The sequence below is a fragment of the Saimiri boliviensis genome, chromosome 16 (assembly GCF_048565385.1).
Source record: "Saimiri boliviensis isolate mSaiBol1 chromosome 16, mSaiBol1.pri, whole genome shotgun sequence".
In the NCBI taxonomy this organism is placed as follows: Eukaryota; Metazoa; Chordata; class Mammalia; order Primates; family Cebidae; genus Saimiri; species Saimiri boliviensis.
The window spans coordinates 10,622,223-10,641,186 of record NC_133464.1 but is presented as its reverse complement, the minus strand read 5'-3'; the positions used below and the strand labels follow the sequence as shown (position 1 = coordinate 10,641,186).

General features: G+C 38.8%; 1 protein-coding gene across 3 annotated transcripts in view; it reads left to right on the top strand.

Moving 5' to 3' along the window:
- The window catches only part of LOC101038956 (putative methyltransferase-like protein 21E), a 230,132-nt gene that overhangs the window by 196,016 nt on the left and 15,152 nt on the right, over window positions 1-18,964 (top strand). The gene's annotated exons all lie outside the window — the stretch shown is intronic.

Here is an 18,964-nt window from a genome sequence, read left to right as displayed (position 1 = left end):
GCTAGAAATTCCATCTATCAAGAAGTAGAAACAGGCAGTACTGCGTTGAGAGAAAGGGGACTTGTAGTGGATTCAAAATAATTTTATGTTTTAAGTATCCTCCTTCTATGCAAATAGAAAGTGGATATTTTTAACATTCATCAATATCTTCACACAGAACACGTTTGGGAAGTCACTTAGACTTTATAACATTCAGCATACTTACATTTGAATTTTTATGGATAGGCAATTAAGTCACAACACTCAATACCTAGGACTTCTCTCACTCACTTGTTAGATTTCCTCAAAGTGTTTTAGCAAATGTTTATAAATGTTTTGATTTATTTTAACTCCACAGTGGCTTACCTTAAGTTAAACAGTTACCTGGAAAAGCTTTTATGACTACTTTCCTAGTGAGAGTGGATTTGCTATTGTCCAGTAGAAAGCTGTATGGGTGGGTATGGAGTTGACCCTTGGAATCAGACATTAGACTGCAGCACAGACCAGAATGACTTGCATTGGCTGCAATGTAGGAGCATGCAATGGACAAACAAACGCTTTCATTATGTTAGATGGCACCGTTTTGGCTTCCTTCTCTTTGACATTTCTTCCCCTTGAATTAGAGGGAAGCCTGCCTGGTTGTGGATCATCAGAAATATAATAAGCATAGCTCTTTTAAAATATAAAATTAAAAAAGAACATATTGTCTATAGAAAATTCTAGAAGCTTATTAATTTTAATTTTTAAAGTCACCTCTATTACTTATTACAGAGTGGCAACAGAACATTCTGGAGCCAGACCACTGGGTCTGATCTCAGCACCCCCGCACCTTTCCTACTCATCTGACTTGGTGCAAATTAATGAAAGCATTTTGTGTCTCTGTCTCCTCTTTAGTAAAACGGGTTATAAATAGTACCTAGTTCATGATGACAGCATGAGGATTAAATGACTGTTCAAAGAACACGGAGCAAAGCTTGTCACATTTAGCTTATTGAAAAAGGCAGTTTCTTACTTTGGTTAAAGAGAAACAAACCCAACCCAACCCTGTGGTTAGCTTTCTAATAACTCCAGTGATGGGTAAGTGAATGGAAAAAGGCTTTCATTACATGAAAACAAATAAATATTAAGTGCGTACCCTAAGCAAAGTAGTACACTAGGGAGAGGCTTAGAAGTGAAAGGTGTAGCTCCAAATGCTGATGAGTGATGCAGGTAGACAGGAGACAAGAGGGAGAGGCTCACTGGGGGTCTCCTGTAATGCCCTGTGCATCTCCCTCATAGCTCTCATTCCCCTGTGTCATTCCTGCTGGTTTCAAGGGTACCCTCTGCCTTTTAACAGCAGGCTCTTTGTTTTAGCCCTTGTGCCTAACAGTTCCTGGAGGTAACTAGGTGTTCAACTCATAATTGTTGATTGAATGAATAAATGCATGAATCCTTTTGAAATAAAATGGACATGAAACTATTCTCTAAAGAAGTGAGATTTGATATAGGCTTTGAATGTTGAGGGAATTTACATAAGAGTTGCCAGATCAATTACAGGATGTTCAGTTAAATCAAAATTTCAGATAAACAATAAATTTTTTTTAGTATAAATATGGTTCATGCAATGTTTGGGATATACTTACACTAAAAATGATTCAATGTTTAAATTTCAATGAATTTTTTTGTATAAGTATATCCAAAATATTACATGGAATATACTTTTACTAAAATCTATTCATTATTTTTGTGAAATTCACACTTTCTTGGATGTTTTGTATTTTTATTTGCTAAATCTTGCAACCCTAATAAGAAAAATAGGAAATAGAAGGAATTTTAATTTAAGGAAATGGCAAGGGAAATATATGTAGGCATTTTGTTTTTAAGAAAATTAGTTTTTGAGTAGAAATATCTGAATGAAGAATTGGGGTGGGAATAATCCCTGGAATAGTACTCTTTCTTCCTCATTGATTTTTTAAAAACTGCATATTTTTGAGCACCCTCTTCTGACCCCACCTTCATCTTCATTGATCCACCAGCATAGATGTTCTATATAAGGTAAAGGACAAAGGTTTTCCAAGACACCTAGCCTTTTGGTCATTCAACTTGTAAAGTTACCTTAAACGCTACTGCCTGTATAAGAGATAAGTGTGTTCAGGAAAAGAGTGACTCACAATAAGCATACATTTAGACATTTCAAATAGATTTACTGTAGCTCTTTAATGGAAATAGAACCTGACCATACTGTTTTCTATAGATAGACTCAACCCTGGACTTTGACGGATGCTACAGTAAGTTAGCCGAAAGTCTTCCCTTTGCTCTTTCAATGTATTTATTTTAAAAGGCAGCCTAGGCTAACTCTCCCAATATTGGCATTCCTTTTTCCTCCCTCCCCCTTTCCCATCCCCCATCCCTCTCTCCCTCCCTCCCTCCTTTCCTCCTTCCTTCCTTCCTTCCTCTCGTCCTTCTTTTTATTTCTCTCTGTTTTTCTTTTTACTGGTTCTGTGATTCAATGCTTTTTAAAGAACCTGGAAACAAACAAATTGTATGGGCAGTTTTTATGTTTATCACATTGTCTGTATTAAATACCTAGTGTTCATCATAATTTGCTGGGCTATGAGAGGCCTTATATATATCTAATAAATGAAAGCAACGTATTCCTCCAGGTGCTCCTGTTGAAAAGCAAGACAAAACATTTGACCTATCTCTTCAATTAACATTCTTTTCCTTAAACTACTTAAAATATTGAATATAAAGACATAGGACCCAATTGTGCTCATTAACAGTAAATCTTCTCATCTTTCCCACCTTTCAACTTTTAGACTTTAAGGCATTTAAAAGTCACAGATCCAGAAAGGCAAAACCACAGAGACCAAAAAGCAAAATGAAGGGAAGTTAAAAAGATATTTATTTTCTATCAGCATTCATAACTTTGTATTATTCAACCTAATTTTATTTTTCTGCATATGTGAAATGAATTGTTTATCATGAGAAAAGGGAGAAAACATTAAATTTCATGGGATGAAAGACTCTTTTAAAGATAAACCAAAGGGCAATTGAGAAGTGTGGTCCCAAAGAATAATAATCGATCTTGCCTTTTAAACTTTATTTTATTTCAGTGGCTCCATGGCCCGGTGCATTATGCAGTCACCTAATAACATGAGGTACTGGTGGGATTTCATCTGGAAACATTAAGTATAATGCCCGGTTCTCCCTTCTCTCCCTCTCTGGCTTTCAGTATATAGACACAGCTATGGAAAATAATTATTCACTGCCAGTAATAGGCACAAAAGGGAAAAATAAATGTTAGGTTGATATAGTTACTAATATTTGCAAAATAAAACAAATTTAAATAAATATAAGGTAAGCAAAGGATGTTTCTTCATGATAAAGTATTCAATTCAATTTGGAAAATATTTACTCAGTGATTTCAGCAGGCCAAACTCTGTTTTAGAACATCACAGGAAATGTAATGATACAGTCTTCATGCTCAAGGTGATTATCATTTGATGGTGGCAAGGAAAAAATTCAATATGCAAGTGATTATCATATAGAACAGAATGTAGTAAGAACCTAAGGAGGGCTATACCCACGGCCCCAAGACATGTTTGATGGAGAAGAGATTACATGTCGTGAGAGCAGGAGGATAGGGTGATTGTGGTCAGGAAGGAAGTAAAATTTGAAATGGAAATTGACTGGGAGAGAAATGGGAGAATAAGTTTCTAGTGGAAATAAAGTTGCAAGTCATTGAAAAAGATCCCTGAGAAAGATCTAGCCCTGCTGAAAAATCTGGTGTGTGTAGGCAATGAAAGGAGATCAGGCTAGAAAGTTCGGTTGGGGCTAATCTTCTGAAGGGCTTTGAATGCCAGGAATGTGTCTTCTCTACCTAATGTGGCCAGCTGTGAGGCACCATTGAAGATCTACCTGCAATAATCAGATTAATTTGGCATCAGTTTGAAAAGTGCTTTGGATCAGAAGGAATGTACGAATAAGAGCAAGAAAGACTTGGAAGCAATTTAGAATCCATGTGAAAGGTGATAAGACTCTAAAGAAGATCGGTGGCAGTAACGGTGGATCTGAGGAGAGCCGAGTGTCAGTTGTGTTATAGCCTCCTTCTGTCTTTCAAAGATGCCTGGCTACACCAAATCAATCAGCTCCCTACTACTTCTGGACTTAGATGTGTCTCACCTTCCTTCTTATGTTCTGGGCTTTCTAGTCTTGCCAAGAAAAGGGAACAGGGGAATAGCATGTACAAAGGTTGCTATCTAGTTGATGGCAAATTTTCTTTCCACTTGAGTATAACAAAAGCAACATTTGAAAATGTTATTTACCACTCTATAAACCACAAAGTGATGGAAGAAAGGGTGAGCTGAAACAAGCTCGAAAAGTACACCTATACTGATTTATCAGTGCTTGCTCAAGATGCCGTTTTCTGGTTCATGCACTTGAGCAGCTCCCTCTCATTGCACAGGGTCCTGTTTATCAATGTTCACTTACCTTGGGAAGGATGTTAGTGAGACGCATCCATCACCTCCTGCGGAGGTCTGTCCTGCAGACCCTGACTCAATGGCAGATGAATGAATACACTCTCACACCCAGTACAGTGATTTTGAGTGGGTTAGGGATGGTCCTTAACTGCTTTCAGAGGGTGATTGCAGCTAAATAACCACGACTCCTTGTACCTCCTCACATTTATTCAGCATAGATTTAATAACAGAGGTCCTAAGTCAACATGCTTGTGGATAATTAACATCGTTAAAATAGTGGTTTTACGAATAATAAAAGCCTTTGGTTCTGGGGCCCAGACTAAACACTATTAACGGGTAATTCCCCTTTGACCTCCCTCTGAGAGGACCATCTAGTACAAAGTTTACATGAGTAGACAGAGTAGAGATAAAAGAATGTGGGGTAAACAGAAGGAACTGGGGAAGCTTTATTGTCCCTATCTTTTACCCTATGACTTAAAGTTCTAATGTGATGAACTGGCTGCCTTCAGCCTGTTCCATTAAAACCTTTTGGCCTCCCAGAATGTTTGAGACTATAATCTTATAACTTTCTCTAATATTCACCTAACATTTTGCCAGCCACCCTGAGTAAACTCCAACATGTTAGGAGGGAGGCACTGTAGGACAGATGTTGTATCAAGTTACTCAAGACAGCCAGGAAAGATTGGAGCCAGAAGACAAAAACAGCGTGCCTACTTAAAAGGGCGCAAGTCTAAAGTCAAGAGTCAGCTTATGATAAGAAAAGTGTTGATGAAAAATGATTGAATAAGATAGAAATGCCTAAAACTGGGATACCTGGAACATGATCCTTTGGGTAGTGGGCCCAATAATAATAGGTAATATTGTTTTGCTATTCATTATCTAATAGTGAAGTTGCAGATATTGTAACCTGCATTTTTTCCTCTTCCTAGTGGTGATATTGAATCTGAGAATGGTATGCCTCAGTTCTGTGAGGTTTCAGTGTATTCACACTCAGTTCTTCCACCAACTTCATGAGGCGGGGTTTATTTTATCTGCACTTCATAGGTAAAGAACTTCAGGAGGTAAACTTCAGAAGGAGGTGAAGTGACTTGTTCCAGATCACATAGCCTGGAAGTGGTGAAGTTAGAATTTAGCTTACAGGGAAGAACAAAGAAAAAAAATTGAAGGTAAGTAGTCTAGGAAAGTTAAAAAATAATAAATCCAGTGTTTCAACAGTAAAGTCATAGAAATTTAGGTAAAAATTACATATGGATATAACTAGGACCCACTAGATTAACATAAATAAATGGTACTTAGGTACTTACAATATTAAGATTTGGTCTTCAAAACAGATTTTTTTTTTAAATTAAAACTTTAATTTATATATTTTTTACAGGCAGGGTCTTGCTATGATGCCCAGGCTGCTCTCAAACTTCTGGCCTGAAGCAATCCTCCCATCTTGGCTTTCCAAGGCACTGGGATTACAGGCTTGAGCCACCACATCCAGCTTTTATTTTTTATATTTTATAAACTGTATCCACAACAATGTTAAAATTGGAGTAGGAAGTCTTTGGTGTAAATTTATTTGGCCTTGTTACTTTGTTGACCTTGTTACTTTGATTGAAATCATAGACAGACATAGACTATAAAGAGATATTTTTCATTTTCCTGTTCCCACTCTGCTAGACTTTGCCTGCAGTTCTATGATGGGAACAAATGCATTTGTCTTTACAATAAATGGGCTCCCAGCTGTTGAGTGTTTGTCTGGAAGGACATTCCGGATCTTGGGCACATCAAGCGTGGGGGCCTTTTGCATCTGTGTGAGTCAATGCTGTGAAGGCCAAGTACTCATAAAAGACATGGATGCTAAATAGAATGTTAGCCTGGTAACAAAACACTCCTGGGGAGCTATGTGCTGAGCATCGGGGATCAACTGCCTTTCCAGGAATGTAAAGCAATCCTTATTTCACTGAGAGAAATAATTGTCAAGTTGCTTTCTTGGTTCTTTGGGAGAAAATGTTGGATTGTCTCCCTGATAAACCTGATAGGTACTTTGAGCCGACTTCCAAGGGGACAGGAGTGTCAAGGTAATATTCCCTACTTCTTGGAAGAAATGAGAAGTAAATTAGAGTGTACTATAATGTTCATCAACTAGGTGATGTGTAACCATGTTTGCTGAATGTATGTTAGTTTAGCATTGGCCTTTTATAGAATAGCTACTTTTGCACGAAGAGATGTCTTTCAGAAGCTGCCAGGTAGAGCCCAGCCCTTTTACCTCTGTAGAAGCCCACTGTCCTCTTCCCTAGCCTGTAAGTGGATCTGCAAGGCAAGCTGGGTGAATTCTTATGATAGGGAATCACCAGGAGAAGTTTCTAGAGACGCTAAACTTGCATTACTCCTTTTCTCCTGGGCAGGGCATTATAAACCCCTTCCGAAACCATGACAGGCTCTGGCTTCCCTTGGAGCCTTGCTGCCTTTTCCTCTCTGCTTCCTTCTCTCAGTTGAATTTGTCATGCAGTTGCCCTCATTGTTGCTGTCCTTCCAGAGTGAGCGCAGTTATTAGGAATTCATAGGGACAGGTTGGTTAATAGGGGTAGGGTGAAGGAAATTAATGGTAAATTGTAACCTGCATTCCAGAAATAGAAGGTATTGATGGCTCAAAGGTAACGTCTATGTGGATTAAATGGACATGATGGATATGAAATCGTTCAAGCAATTTGTTATGAATAGGGCTGTTTGCAAAACTCTAGATGTGCTGTCACATTCTGTCCCTGGTGTCCTTGGTTTTGGGATCCTTTTCAGTATGTGCACCATATGAAATTGATACATGAGTTGAAAACTATTTATTGGCTTAGTTATAAACATAATTTCTTGGTCTAAGGGCATATCACTTATAATTACTGCTATATAAAGATTTTTCCCACTCTGTATTTATGCCTGCAAGTGTACTTCATTCTCATTTATTTAAGGAATGAGTATTCATTTTTAGGTATATGAAGATCTTTGCTTTTCTTCTTCAGGTTAACCTGTTTTGACCCTTATCAGCTTATTAGCACTGATAAGCATAGGTAGAATAAATAGAATGAAATAAAACCCATTATTTAAGTGTGGTAGCTGTGCAGTAAAGAGAAAAGGGAAGGATTTTGGAAGATAGGATACAGTTAATGGCTCATTAATTTCAATTATGTTGTTACTTATTAGCACAAATAATTTAAAATTGGCTGTGCATGGGAAATTAACAAGAGACTTAAAGATCTTTGGTGAGTGGCTATAAGGCTTACCTCTATGTGTGTGCAAAATATTCATCTTAAATAATAATAATAATACATAGAAAGTTGTTTCTGTGGCCAGCAATTAATGTTTGTTTTGAGTTAAAAGGATAATTCTTTCAATAACTGAGTGAGCATATCTTGAAGCACAAAACTAATGACATAAACTGCTATCTCATTTGATATTCAGGGCAATCATAACCTCATTGAACCTGCAGTGTGAGTGAGATTCAATGCATGTTTCACCAAGGTCAAAGTGATAGACAAAGCATATAAAAAGTATGGGAAGAAGATAATGAAGCAGAAATGCCCAACCTGACATGTCATTATTTTTATATGTTTTGTACCAACAAAATATTAGTTGAAAGAGACAAGTTGCTTATCACCATGTAGGGACAGAACAAATTTGGGTTACGTGATCTGGAAGCTACAAGATGATAGTTGTAGTGACTCAGGCAGTACTAAGTTAAGAGCTATTAGCCGACAAGTAGTTTTTTTAAGATTTGTTTTGTTTTGATTTAGAGGAGAACATTTATTGACCCCCCACTGTGCCAGAAAGCACTCTATAGTCATTTTTCATTTGCTAACTTACTGGATTCTTCTAATAACCTTGTTATTACGGACAAATGAGAACATTTATTTTTGTTACCATTCATTACCAATAGTAGATGTGGTCAGTATTGATAAAATGTTGGGATGTTTATCCTAAAATGCAGATATAGGTTTGCAGAGGAGGGAATAAAAGAACCAAGAAAGGCTGAACCAAAATGATTCTGGGATAGTGACATCACACTTCCATCCTAAAAGAAGTGTGAATCGTTTTTAGTAGTGCCGTACAGCAAGGCAGGTGGTTAGAACTCTGCAAAGTGTTAGTAGTGCCATTGGTTGAGGTTTTTTGGTTTTTGTTTTTTGTTTTAGTAGGATCGTAAGAAACTGTATTTCAAGCCTATAGAGTATAACGCTAGCAATCTGTCTCATAAATATATATTCTTAGCAACTGGGAAAACCAGGTGTGGTGACTTAAAATTGTGTCCACACTCTTTCCTTTAAAAGGTAGAGAGTCATTCTGTTCCCTTTGAGTGGGAGCCACATTTATTGACTTGTTTCTAATGAATAGGATAAGGCAAAAATGATGGTGTGTGACTTTGAAGACTAGGTTATAAAAGGCATTGCATCTTCCTTGTTACCCTCTTGCGGAACACTCATTCTGGAGGACATGTAAGCAGCCCCATGGAGAGATACATGTGGTGAAGAACTGAGGCCTTCTGCTAAGAGTTAGTGAGAAACCAAGGCTTCTGGCAATAGCTGTGAGTGTGCCGTCTTGGAAGCAGATGGCCCAGCCCCAGTCAAGGCTTTAGAAGACTGCAGCTCTGCCTGTTATCTTGACTGCAGCCTCTGAAGAGACCTTGAGCCATAACTACCTAGCTATGCTGCTTCTGCATTTCTTACGCATGCAAACCGTGAGATAGTAAGTGTTTCTTGATGTAAGCCACTAAGTATTGACTAATTTTGTTATACAACAATAGATAATTAATATGCAAAGACAGGGAACATATGTGTCGACATAAATTAACCTAAATTATTGGAAGAAAACAAGTTGGTTGCCCAAGAAAACGGAGCCTCAAGTCAAGCTTGTCTGCCTATGCTTTATTGGAGAATATAATTGGAGGGAAGCAATAAGGAGGGGAAAAGGAAAGCGAGGCAAGGAAGACAGGAAACAATTAAAAGAGGTGCCTAAGAGAGTGGGCTGCAGCTTTGCAGGATGACATAGTGGGTTGTTCAGTTACTTGGGCTACATCTAGAGAGGTGGAGAGGTAACACAGAATCACTATGTCTTGGAGCTGTCAAGCAGGAAGGCTTCTACTGGCTTCTTCCTGTCTATCAAAGGTCAGATTACTTTCCATGAGGTCTTAACTCCTCATCCTTCTTGGCAGTGTTAATTTGTCACTCTGGACATCCTGTGGAATAGCTAGACCCTGCATGGGTTTAGTCACATTGGATCTGGGCATTGAGATGGTTGTAGTTCCTGCAGGAATGTGTGAGATAAAAGCTAAGACAAAGCCCGACTCTTATCCTCAGGGAAGACTGAGAGAATTGATGGTGTCATGAGATGCAGAGAAATGATTGCAGAAGCGTCGTTCTTTACTGCAGCCATTGTAGCCATAAGATGAAGCAAGTGGGTGGAACCCAGGGGCCAGATGGGGCTTGGTGGATCTGGGCATCCAATTCAAGGCACAACATATAAATGTGTGAGGACTATTCTGCTGCCAGGAAACATGAAAACATCCTTGTGGAGGCAGTGCCTTGTAGTGGGCAGGAGTTCCAGTTCTGGAATTTGATTTCCAGCTCCTACTTTTACCAGCTCGGTGACCTTCGGCAAATTCCATGTCCTTTATGGGCATTGGTTATCTCATCTTTATAATAGAGATAATAATAGCACCTACCACCCAAGGTTCTTGGGAAAATTCAATGAGTAGATAGATCCACAATACTTGCAACAGTGCCTGGTACAGAGTAAGTGCCAGATAAAACACAAGCTATTGCTGATATTACTGCCTACTAGGAACTTATGTACATGAAGAACTGATAGACAAAGGCATAAAAGATAGAACTAATAAGTGAGTGGACAAAAACACTCTCAGTGAATGTGGGCCAAAACTGGATTAAGAATTTTTCATGTAAAAGGAACGGTAGCTGTGTAACTGAGATTAACCACTGAGTGTTTCTGATAACTTGTATTTGGTAATGGCGAAGTATCCTCCGATGATTTCTGTGTTGATGAAGGCTGAAAATGAGAGTATGAGAATCATAACATTTAAGTACCATTTACGTGTTACCTGATTTTTTTGATATGTATTACCACATATGTGATCTGATTTTCATAGACGTGCTAAGTGAGGAAGTTCACATCTTTCCCTTACTCTTACTAATTTGGTTGGATTTGGGATAGCAAAAATAAAAAATCAAGTCAAGAAACAAATAGGAATCAGGGTAGATTTACCTGACTTGCCTTAAACCACACAGCTCTACAACTGAATTGAAGGAAGCAAAGAGAATAACGGGGGAAACAAGGTTCATGAAAAATAAAATTAAGTCAGCTTGCCAGTACACATCTGGGAGACCAGAGGCCAGAGTTGGGAGAGAAGAAGAAAGCACATATTCCACAAACATTTTATGCCAATATTCATTATATGCCAGGCATTTTGCCAAATTCGGGTTTTATAACTATGAAAGACAAAAGTTCTTGACCTCCACGGCCAGACACGGTGGCTCAAGCCTGTAATCCCAGCACTTTGGGAGGCCGAGGCAGGTGGATCACGAGGTCAAGAGATCGAGACCATCCTGGTCAACATGGTGAAACCCCGTCTCTACTAAAAATACAAAAAACTAGCTGGGCGTGGTGGCGCGTGCCTGTAATCCCAGTTAGTCAGGAGACTGAGGCAGGAGAATTGCCTGAACCCAGGAGGCAGAGGATGCGGTGAGCCGAGATCGCGCCATTGAACTCCAGCCTGGGTAGCAAGAGCAAAACTCCGTCTCAAAAAAAAAAAAAAAAGAAAAAAAAAAAGTTATTGACCTCCAAGTGTTTCAGCAGGGTATTGTAGATTAATTTTAAAAGGCTATGATTCAAATGACACATTGTATATTAAATGTATGTAGAAATGCATAGAGATTTTTAACTATGAAAGAAATAGGGTCCAAGGATAGTGGCTCATGCCTGTAATCTCAACACTTTGGGAGGCCAAGGCAGGTGGATCATTTGAGGTCAGGAGTTTGAGACCAACCTGGTCAACCAACATAGCAAAACCCCATCTCTACCAAAAACACAAAATAGTTAGTTGGGCAGGGTGGCACATGCCTGTAATCCCAGCTACTTAGGAGGCTGAGGAAGAATCCCTTGAACTTGGGAGACAGAGGTTGCAGTTAGCCAAGATGGCGCCACTGCACTCCAGCCTGAGAGACAGAGAAAGACTCTTCCCCCTTCCCCCAAAGAAAAGAAAAAAAAGAGAGAAAGAAATAGATAATGTAGAACTCATCTTTCTCTGCAATCAACTGCAATGTTGACCAATATATAGAAAATAACTTTTCAGATATTTGGCAACAGGCCCCACAGTCTTCTAATGCCTGAGAAAAGGGAAACTAACAATATGAGTCCTATAGTTGCCTCAGGTTTCTGCCTGAAACCACTTTTTGGATCATGATATGAGGAGAGGGAACACAAGCAGAGCATAGCAGTTGCACTGAGCTGAGAAGGCAGAGAAGGAGGAGGCTGGAATTTGCAGGGCAGAGTACTCAGAAGGCTGAGGTAGGAGAGTGCTTGAACCCGAGAGGTTGAGCTATGATCACAGCATTGCACTCTAGCCTGGACAACAGAGTAAGACTCCATCTCAACACACACCCACATACTCTCTCTCTCTCTCTTTCTCTCCCTCTCTATCTCGCAAATTGAATTAAGTGATATATGGAAATTATATTGACCATTATGTTAATATGATGATGTTGGTTTACTTCCAAATAATAAACCCAACTTTGTATTCCAGAGATAAACTCTTACTATAAAAGAAAAACTTACTCTTTTTTATTTTGTTGCATTTTAGGTTTGGGGGTACATGTGAAGAGCATGCAAGATTGTTGCATAGGTACACACATGGCAGTGTGATTTGCTGCCTTCTTCCCCTTCACCTATATCTGGCATTTCTCCCCATGCTATCTCTCCCCAACTCCCCACCCCCTGCTGTCCCTCCCCTATTTTCCCTGGACAGAGCCCAGTGTGTGATGCTCCCCTCCCTGTGTCCATGTGTTCTCATTGTTCAACACCCACCTATGAGTGAGAACATGTGGTGTTTGATTTTCTGTTCTGTGTCAGTTTGCTGAGAATGATGGTTTCCAGGTTCATCCATGTCCCTACAAAGGACACAAACTCATCGCTTTTTATGGCTGCATAATGTTCCATAGTGTACCTGTGCCACATTTTCTCTGTCCAGTCTATCATCAATGGGCATTTGGGTTGGTTCCAGGTCTTTGCTATTGTAAACAGTGCTGCAGTGACATTCGTGTGCATGTGTCCTTAACTCACTCTCACTATAAAAGAAAACTCATGTCATCTTGATAGTTGAGGAAAAGAATTTCGTAAAATACAACATACACTCATGGTAAAAATTCTCAGTCAACTCAGACTGGAAGAAAATTTCCTCAACCTGGTAAAAGGTATCTATAAAAGAAACCTACTTCAGTCATGCCTACTGATGTTAGGCACCCAAGACAGGAATAAGACAAAGCTAGTCATCTTCATCACCTAAATTCTGTATTGTGTCAGAGATTTTTCTATGCAGTGCAATATGGTAAGAAAAACAAAGATTTTAGATTGGAAAGAAAGAAGTGCCTTATGTATGGATGGCATAAATTGTATGTATAAAACCTAAGAAATCTACAATTTACAAAACAAATACTATAACTAATGAGTGAGCTTTTAGTAAAATTGCAGGATATAGGTTTAATACACACACACACACACACACACAATCAGCTTAGTTTCTATGTGTTAGCTATAAAAATGTGAAAATAAATAAAAATGCTATTTCTTCAAGACATAGCTTAATTGTGGAAAAACAGTTATAAGAGAAAAATCTTAGCAGCAAGAGAAAAAAACCAGGATACATAAGAGAACAGTTAAAAGTGACCACTGATTTCTCATAAGAAACAATGCAAGCCAGAATTACAGTCTTAATACCTTACTGAATGTAAATTCAAAAATTCTTAGCAAAATACTAGTAAATTAGAAACAGCCATAGAAAAACATGAAGTGTTTTCTATAACATAGAAAAACATAAAATACTTAGAAATAAATTAGACAAAGTGTACATTCTGGTTTGAATGAGTTGTCTCCCCAAAATTTATATATTGAAATCCTAGCCCCAGGGTAATAGTATGAGGAGGTTGGGCCTTTGAGGAGTAGTGAGGTCATGAGGGTGAAACTGTCATTAATACGATTAGTCCCCTTATGAAAGAAACCTGAAGGAGCTCAGCTACCCCTTCCACCATGTGAGGACAGAGCTAGAAGGGGCCATCTATGAACGAGAGAGTAGGCCCTCACCAGACACTAAATCTGCTGGCACCTTGATCTTGGACTTTTCAGCCTCAAGAACTGTGAGAAATGTTTCTGCTATTTGCAAGTGACCCAGTCAGTGGTGTTTTCTTCTAATGGCCAGAATGAACTAAGGCAGTATGTGAGATCTGTGTGCGGAAATCTACAAGACATAAACAGAGAGAAGTTAAAGAAGATATAAATAAATGGAGGACTTTATTTAGATTTTAGGACTTCATATTAAGATATCAATTTTCCCCGTTGACCTGTGGATTCTATGCGATCCCAATCACAATCGTAGAAAGCATTTTTTTGGTAGAAATTCACAAAGTGATTATAAAATTTCAATGGAAGTGCAAACAACTCTATCATACAATATGGTAACCACTAGTCACATGTAACTATTTAAATTTAGCAAAATTAAGTAAATTAAAAATTTGGTTTCTCATTTATAAAATCCAATTTTTTCATGCTCTTAGGTACACATGGCTTGTGGATATTGTATTAGAAAGCACAAATATAGAACATTTTTATCATCACAAAAATTTATATTGGATGGTGCTGAAGAATAACAAAGTTTTTGAAAAAACAGAATGGAGAGGAGTCTCTTATACTGCTTGATTTCAAGGTCTATTAGTCCATTTTCATGCTGCTGATAAAGAACACCTGAACCTGGGCAATTTACAGAAAAGAGGTTTAATATAGACTGACAGTTCTAAGTGGCTGGGGAAGCCTCACAATCATGGCACAAAGCAAGGAGGAGCAAGTCACGTCTTACATGGATGGCAACAGGCAAAGAAAAAGAGCTTGTGCAGGGAAACTTCTTATTATACCATCAGCTATTGTGAGACCCACCCACCGCCATGAGAACACCATGAGAAAGGCCTGCCCCCGTGATCCAACTGCTTCCTACAAAGTCCTTCCCACAACATGTAGGAATTCAAGATGAGATTTGGGTGGGGATACAGCCAAATCATATCTTTCTGCCCCTGTTTCCTCCCAAATCTCATGGCCTCACATTTCAAAAACAATCATGCCTTTCCAACAGTCCCCCAAAGTCTTAACTCATTTCAGAATTAACTCAAAAGTCCAAGTTCAAAGACTCATCTGAGACAAGGCAAGCCTCTTCCACCTGTGAGGCTGTAAAACCAAAATCAGATTAGTTACTTCCTAGATACAAGGAGTGTACAGGCATCGGGTAAATACAGCCATTCCAAATGGGAGACATTGGCCAAAACAAAGGGGTTACAGGCTGCATGCAAGTGTGAAATCCAACGGGACAGTCATATCTTAAAGCTCCAAAAGGATCTCCTCTGACTCCATGTCTCACATCCAGGTCACACTCATGCAAAAGGTGGGTTCCCATGGTCTTGGGCAGCTCTGCCCCTGTGGCTTTGCAGGGTACGTCCTCCATCCCAGCCGTTTTACAGGCTGGTGTTGAGTGTCTGAGGCTTTTCCAGGCACAAGATACAAGCTATCAGTGGATCTAACATCTTGGAGTCTGGAGGACAGTGGCTGTCTTCTCACAGCTCCATTAGGCAGTGCCCCAGTAGGGACTCTGTGGGGGGCTCTGAATCCACATTTCCCTTCCTCACTTTCCTAGCAGAGGTTCTCCATGAGGACCCCACTCTGCAGTAAACTTCTGCCTGGGCATCCAGGTGGTTCCTTACATCTTCTGAAATCTAGGTGGAAGTTCCCAAACTCCAATTCTTGTCTTCTGTGCACTGGCAGGCTCAACGTCAAGTGGAAGCAGCCAAGGCTTGAGGCTTGCACCCTCTGAAGCCATGTCCTGAGCTCTGTATTGGGCCCTTTCAGCCACGGCTGGAGGAACTGGGATGCAGGGCACCAAGTCCCTAGGCTGCACACAGCATCAAGACACTGAGCTCAACCCATGAAATCATTTTTTTCCTCCTAGTTCTCCAAGCCTGTGATGGGAGGGCTACCTTGAAGACCTTTGACATGCCCTGGAAACATTTTTCTCTTTGTCTTGGGGATTAACATTCAACTCCTTGTAACTTATGCAAATTTCTGCAGCTGTCTTGAATTTCTCCTCCCAAAATGGGATTTTCTTTTCTATCACATTCTCAAGCTGCAAACTTTCCAAACTTTAATGCTCTGCTTCCCTTATAAAACTGAATGCCTTTAACAGCACGAAAGTCACGTCTGTCTTGAATGCTTTGCTGCTTAGAAATTTCTTATGCCAGACACCCTAAATCATCTCTCTTAAGTTCAAAGTGCAACAAATCTCTAGGGCAGGGGCAAAATGTCACCAGTCTTTTTGATAAAATATAACAAGAGTCACCTTTGTTCCAGTTCCAAACAAGTTCCTCATCTCTGAGACAATGTCAGCCTGGATTTCACTGTCCATATTATTATAAGCATTTTGGCCAAAGTCGTTCAACAAGTCTCTAGGGAGTTCCACGCTTTCTAACATTTTACTGTCTTCTTCTGAGCCCTCCAAACTGTTCCAGCCTCTACCTGTTACCTAGCTCCAAAGTCACTTCCACATTTTCGGGTATCTTTTCAGCAATGCCCCATTTCTGGGACCAATTTACTGTATTAGTCTGTTTTTGCACTGCTGATAAATACATACCCAAGACTGGGCAATTTGTTAAAAAAAAAAAAGAGGTTTAATGTGGACTTAAAGTTCCATGTGGCTGGGGAAGCCTCACAATCATGGCAGAAGGCAAGGAGGAGCGAGTCATGTCTTACATGGATGGCAATAGGTAAAGAAAAAGAGCTTGTGCAGGGAAACCCCCCTTATAATACCATCAGGTCTCATGAGACCCACCCACCACCATGAGAACATCACGGGAAGGACCTGCCTCCATGATCCAGTTATCCCCCACTGAGTTCATTCCACAACACGTTGGAATTCAAGATGAGATTTGGGTGAGGACACAGCCAACCCATATCACAAGACTTAGCCATGTTCAAGACTGATATTGGCATAAGAAAAGACACTTGGAGCATTGAAACAGAATATTGAGTCTAAAAGTAGACAAATACATATGCAGTCAATTGATTTTCAAAAACGGTGACATAGTTGCTCACCAGAAAAAAATCATTTCTTAAAAAGTAAATGGTTCTGAAGAGCTGGATATATGTATGGGAAAAATGAACTTCAGCCACTACCACTACTTTGTAATTTACACAAGAATATACTTTAAATAGATCATAGAGTTAAATGTTAAAGCTGAAAACATAAAACCATGAGACAAAAACATAAAAGAAAATGTTTGTGACATTGGGGTAAGGAAAAATTTCTTAGAAAACAAAGCTAAATATAAGAAACAATAATTAGTTTAACTATATCTAAAGCTTTTTTCTTTAAAAGACACTCTTAAGAATATGAAAAGCAAGCCAAAGATTGTGAGAAGATATTAGAATACATGTATCTCACAAGGCACTTGTAGTCAGAAGACATAAGGCGTTTCTATAACTTAATAAGGAAAAAATAAACAAAATATTTGAACAGGAACTTTATACAAGACAACATATGAATAGCCAAGGAGCACCTGAAGGATCATCAACATCATTAATCATTGGGGAAAATAAATGAAAATTGCTGTAGGATACTGCTGTATATCTACTAGAAAGGAAAAAAGTAAAGATTCACAGTACGAAATGTTGGTAATGTCATTGAGTACTGGAAGTCATACATCACTGGGGGGAAATAAAAATAGAAGATAAACTGGAAGTTTCTTATAAATAGGCACTTGACATTGTACCTAATAATTTCATTCCAAGAGAAATGAAAATGTGTGTTTATATGAAGACTTGTACAGAAATGTTCATGGCAATTTTATTCATGATGCCTAAAAGACAAAAACAATCAAATGTCCATCTACAGTGAAGCTATACTCAACCTGCGTGATATAAATACATAAAAAACAATAAATAATAAGCTAATAATAGATTTAAAAATATAGGTGAATCTCAAAAACATTAATCTGGGCAAAAGAAGCCAGAAAATAATAAAGCAAACTGTAAGATTTGATTTATATCAGATTATAGATCAGGTAAAATTCATCTGCAGTAACAGAAAGTAGATCAATACTTTCCCGGGAGGGGGTGGAATGGCCTTGAGTAGATCAGGACACAAGGGACCTTTAATGGGGATGGAAGTGTTCTGTGTGTCATATGTGGTGATAGTCACAATGATGTATGCATGTGTGAAAATGTGTTAAGCTTTACATATAAAATGAGTACATGTTATTGAATGTAAATTATGCTTCAACGTGGTTGATTTTACAAGAATAATGACTTATAAAAGAAAATAATAAATTTGTCCAAGAATCATAAATTCGATCCAACTTTTAAAAATGAACATATCATATATACCTTTAAGTGTCTTTATCTATTTTTACACAATCCCATAAATATTATATAGTTAATGGAAGCAATAAGACCTGGAAAGTTGTTCAAGATCTCTGAAACACATGTTACAAACAATTTATTATAATAATAGCAATCGGTTAAGATGTATTAAGTGGCTATAATGTGTCATGCAGAGTATTAAACGTTTCACATTTGTTGTTTCATTAATTACTACAAATCCATAAGAGATATATCAATATTATATCCATCTTGCAGGCAAGAAAACCTAGTAGTGGAGAGGTGAAGAACTTGCTAAGAGGTCACAGAGTAGCAAGGAGAAAGTGCATTGGGATATGGGGTGAGAGAGAGAGGATGCTGATGGACTAAGGGACTTATGAGAAATTATGAGGAGGATGTGTTATTGCCCTGAAACTTAATTATTTTGCTGATGAGGGAAGGCAGGAACAGTATTCAAGCCAAAAGTCCAGCATAAGCACAGCCAGCCAGCTACGAAAATGCAGGGGAGCTTTTCCCCTCACGTTTTAGTTCGTCTAGAGTTAGAAGAAAAAGAAAAACTGTGTAGATTTAGCAGAAAACTAGGTATGTCTTTCCCAACGCAGAAAATATCCCTGTCTTCTTCCATACTCTTTGTGTGCTGTGAACTTTAAAATACTCTCTTTGGCTCCCAGAATCCCTCAGTGTCAACGACCGTATGGAGCAAGTGGCAGTGGCAGGCTGCCTTCGCTCCCTTTCTTGCCCTCACTCCCTGGCACAGTTGCTGGAGTGTCTCTGGGGTCATACTTCTGGGTCCGTAGCCCAACCCTCAAATTGTACAAATAGACTCACAAAATGGGTCAAATGGTGGAGAATTT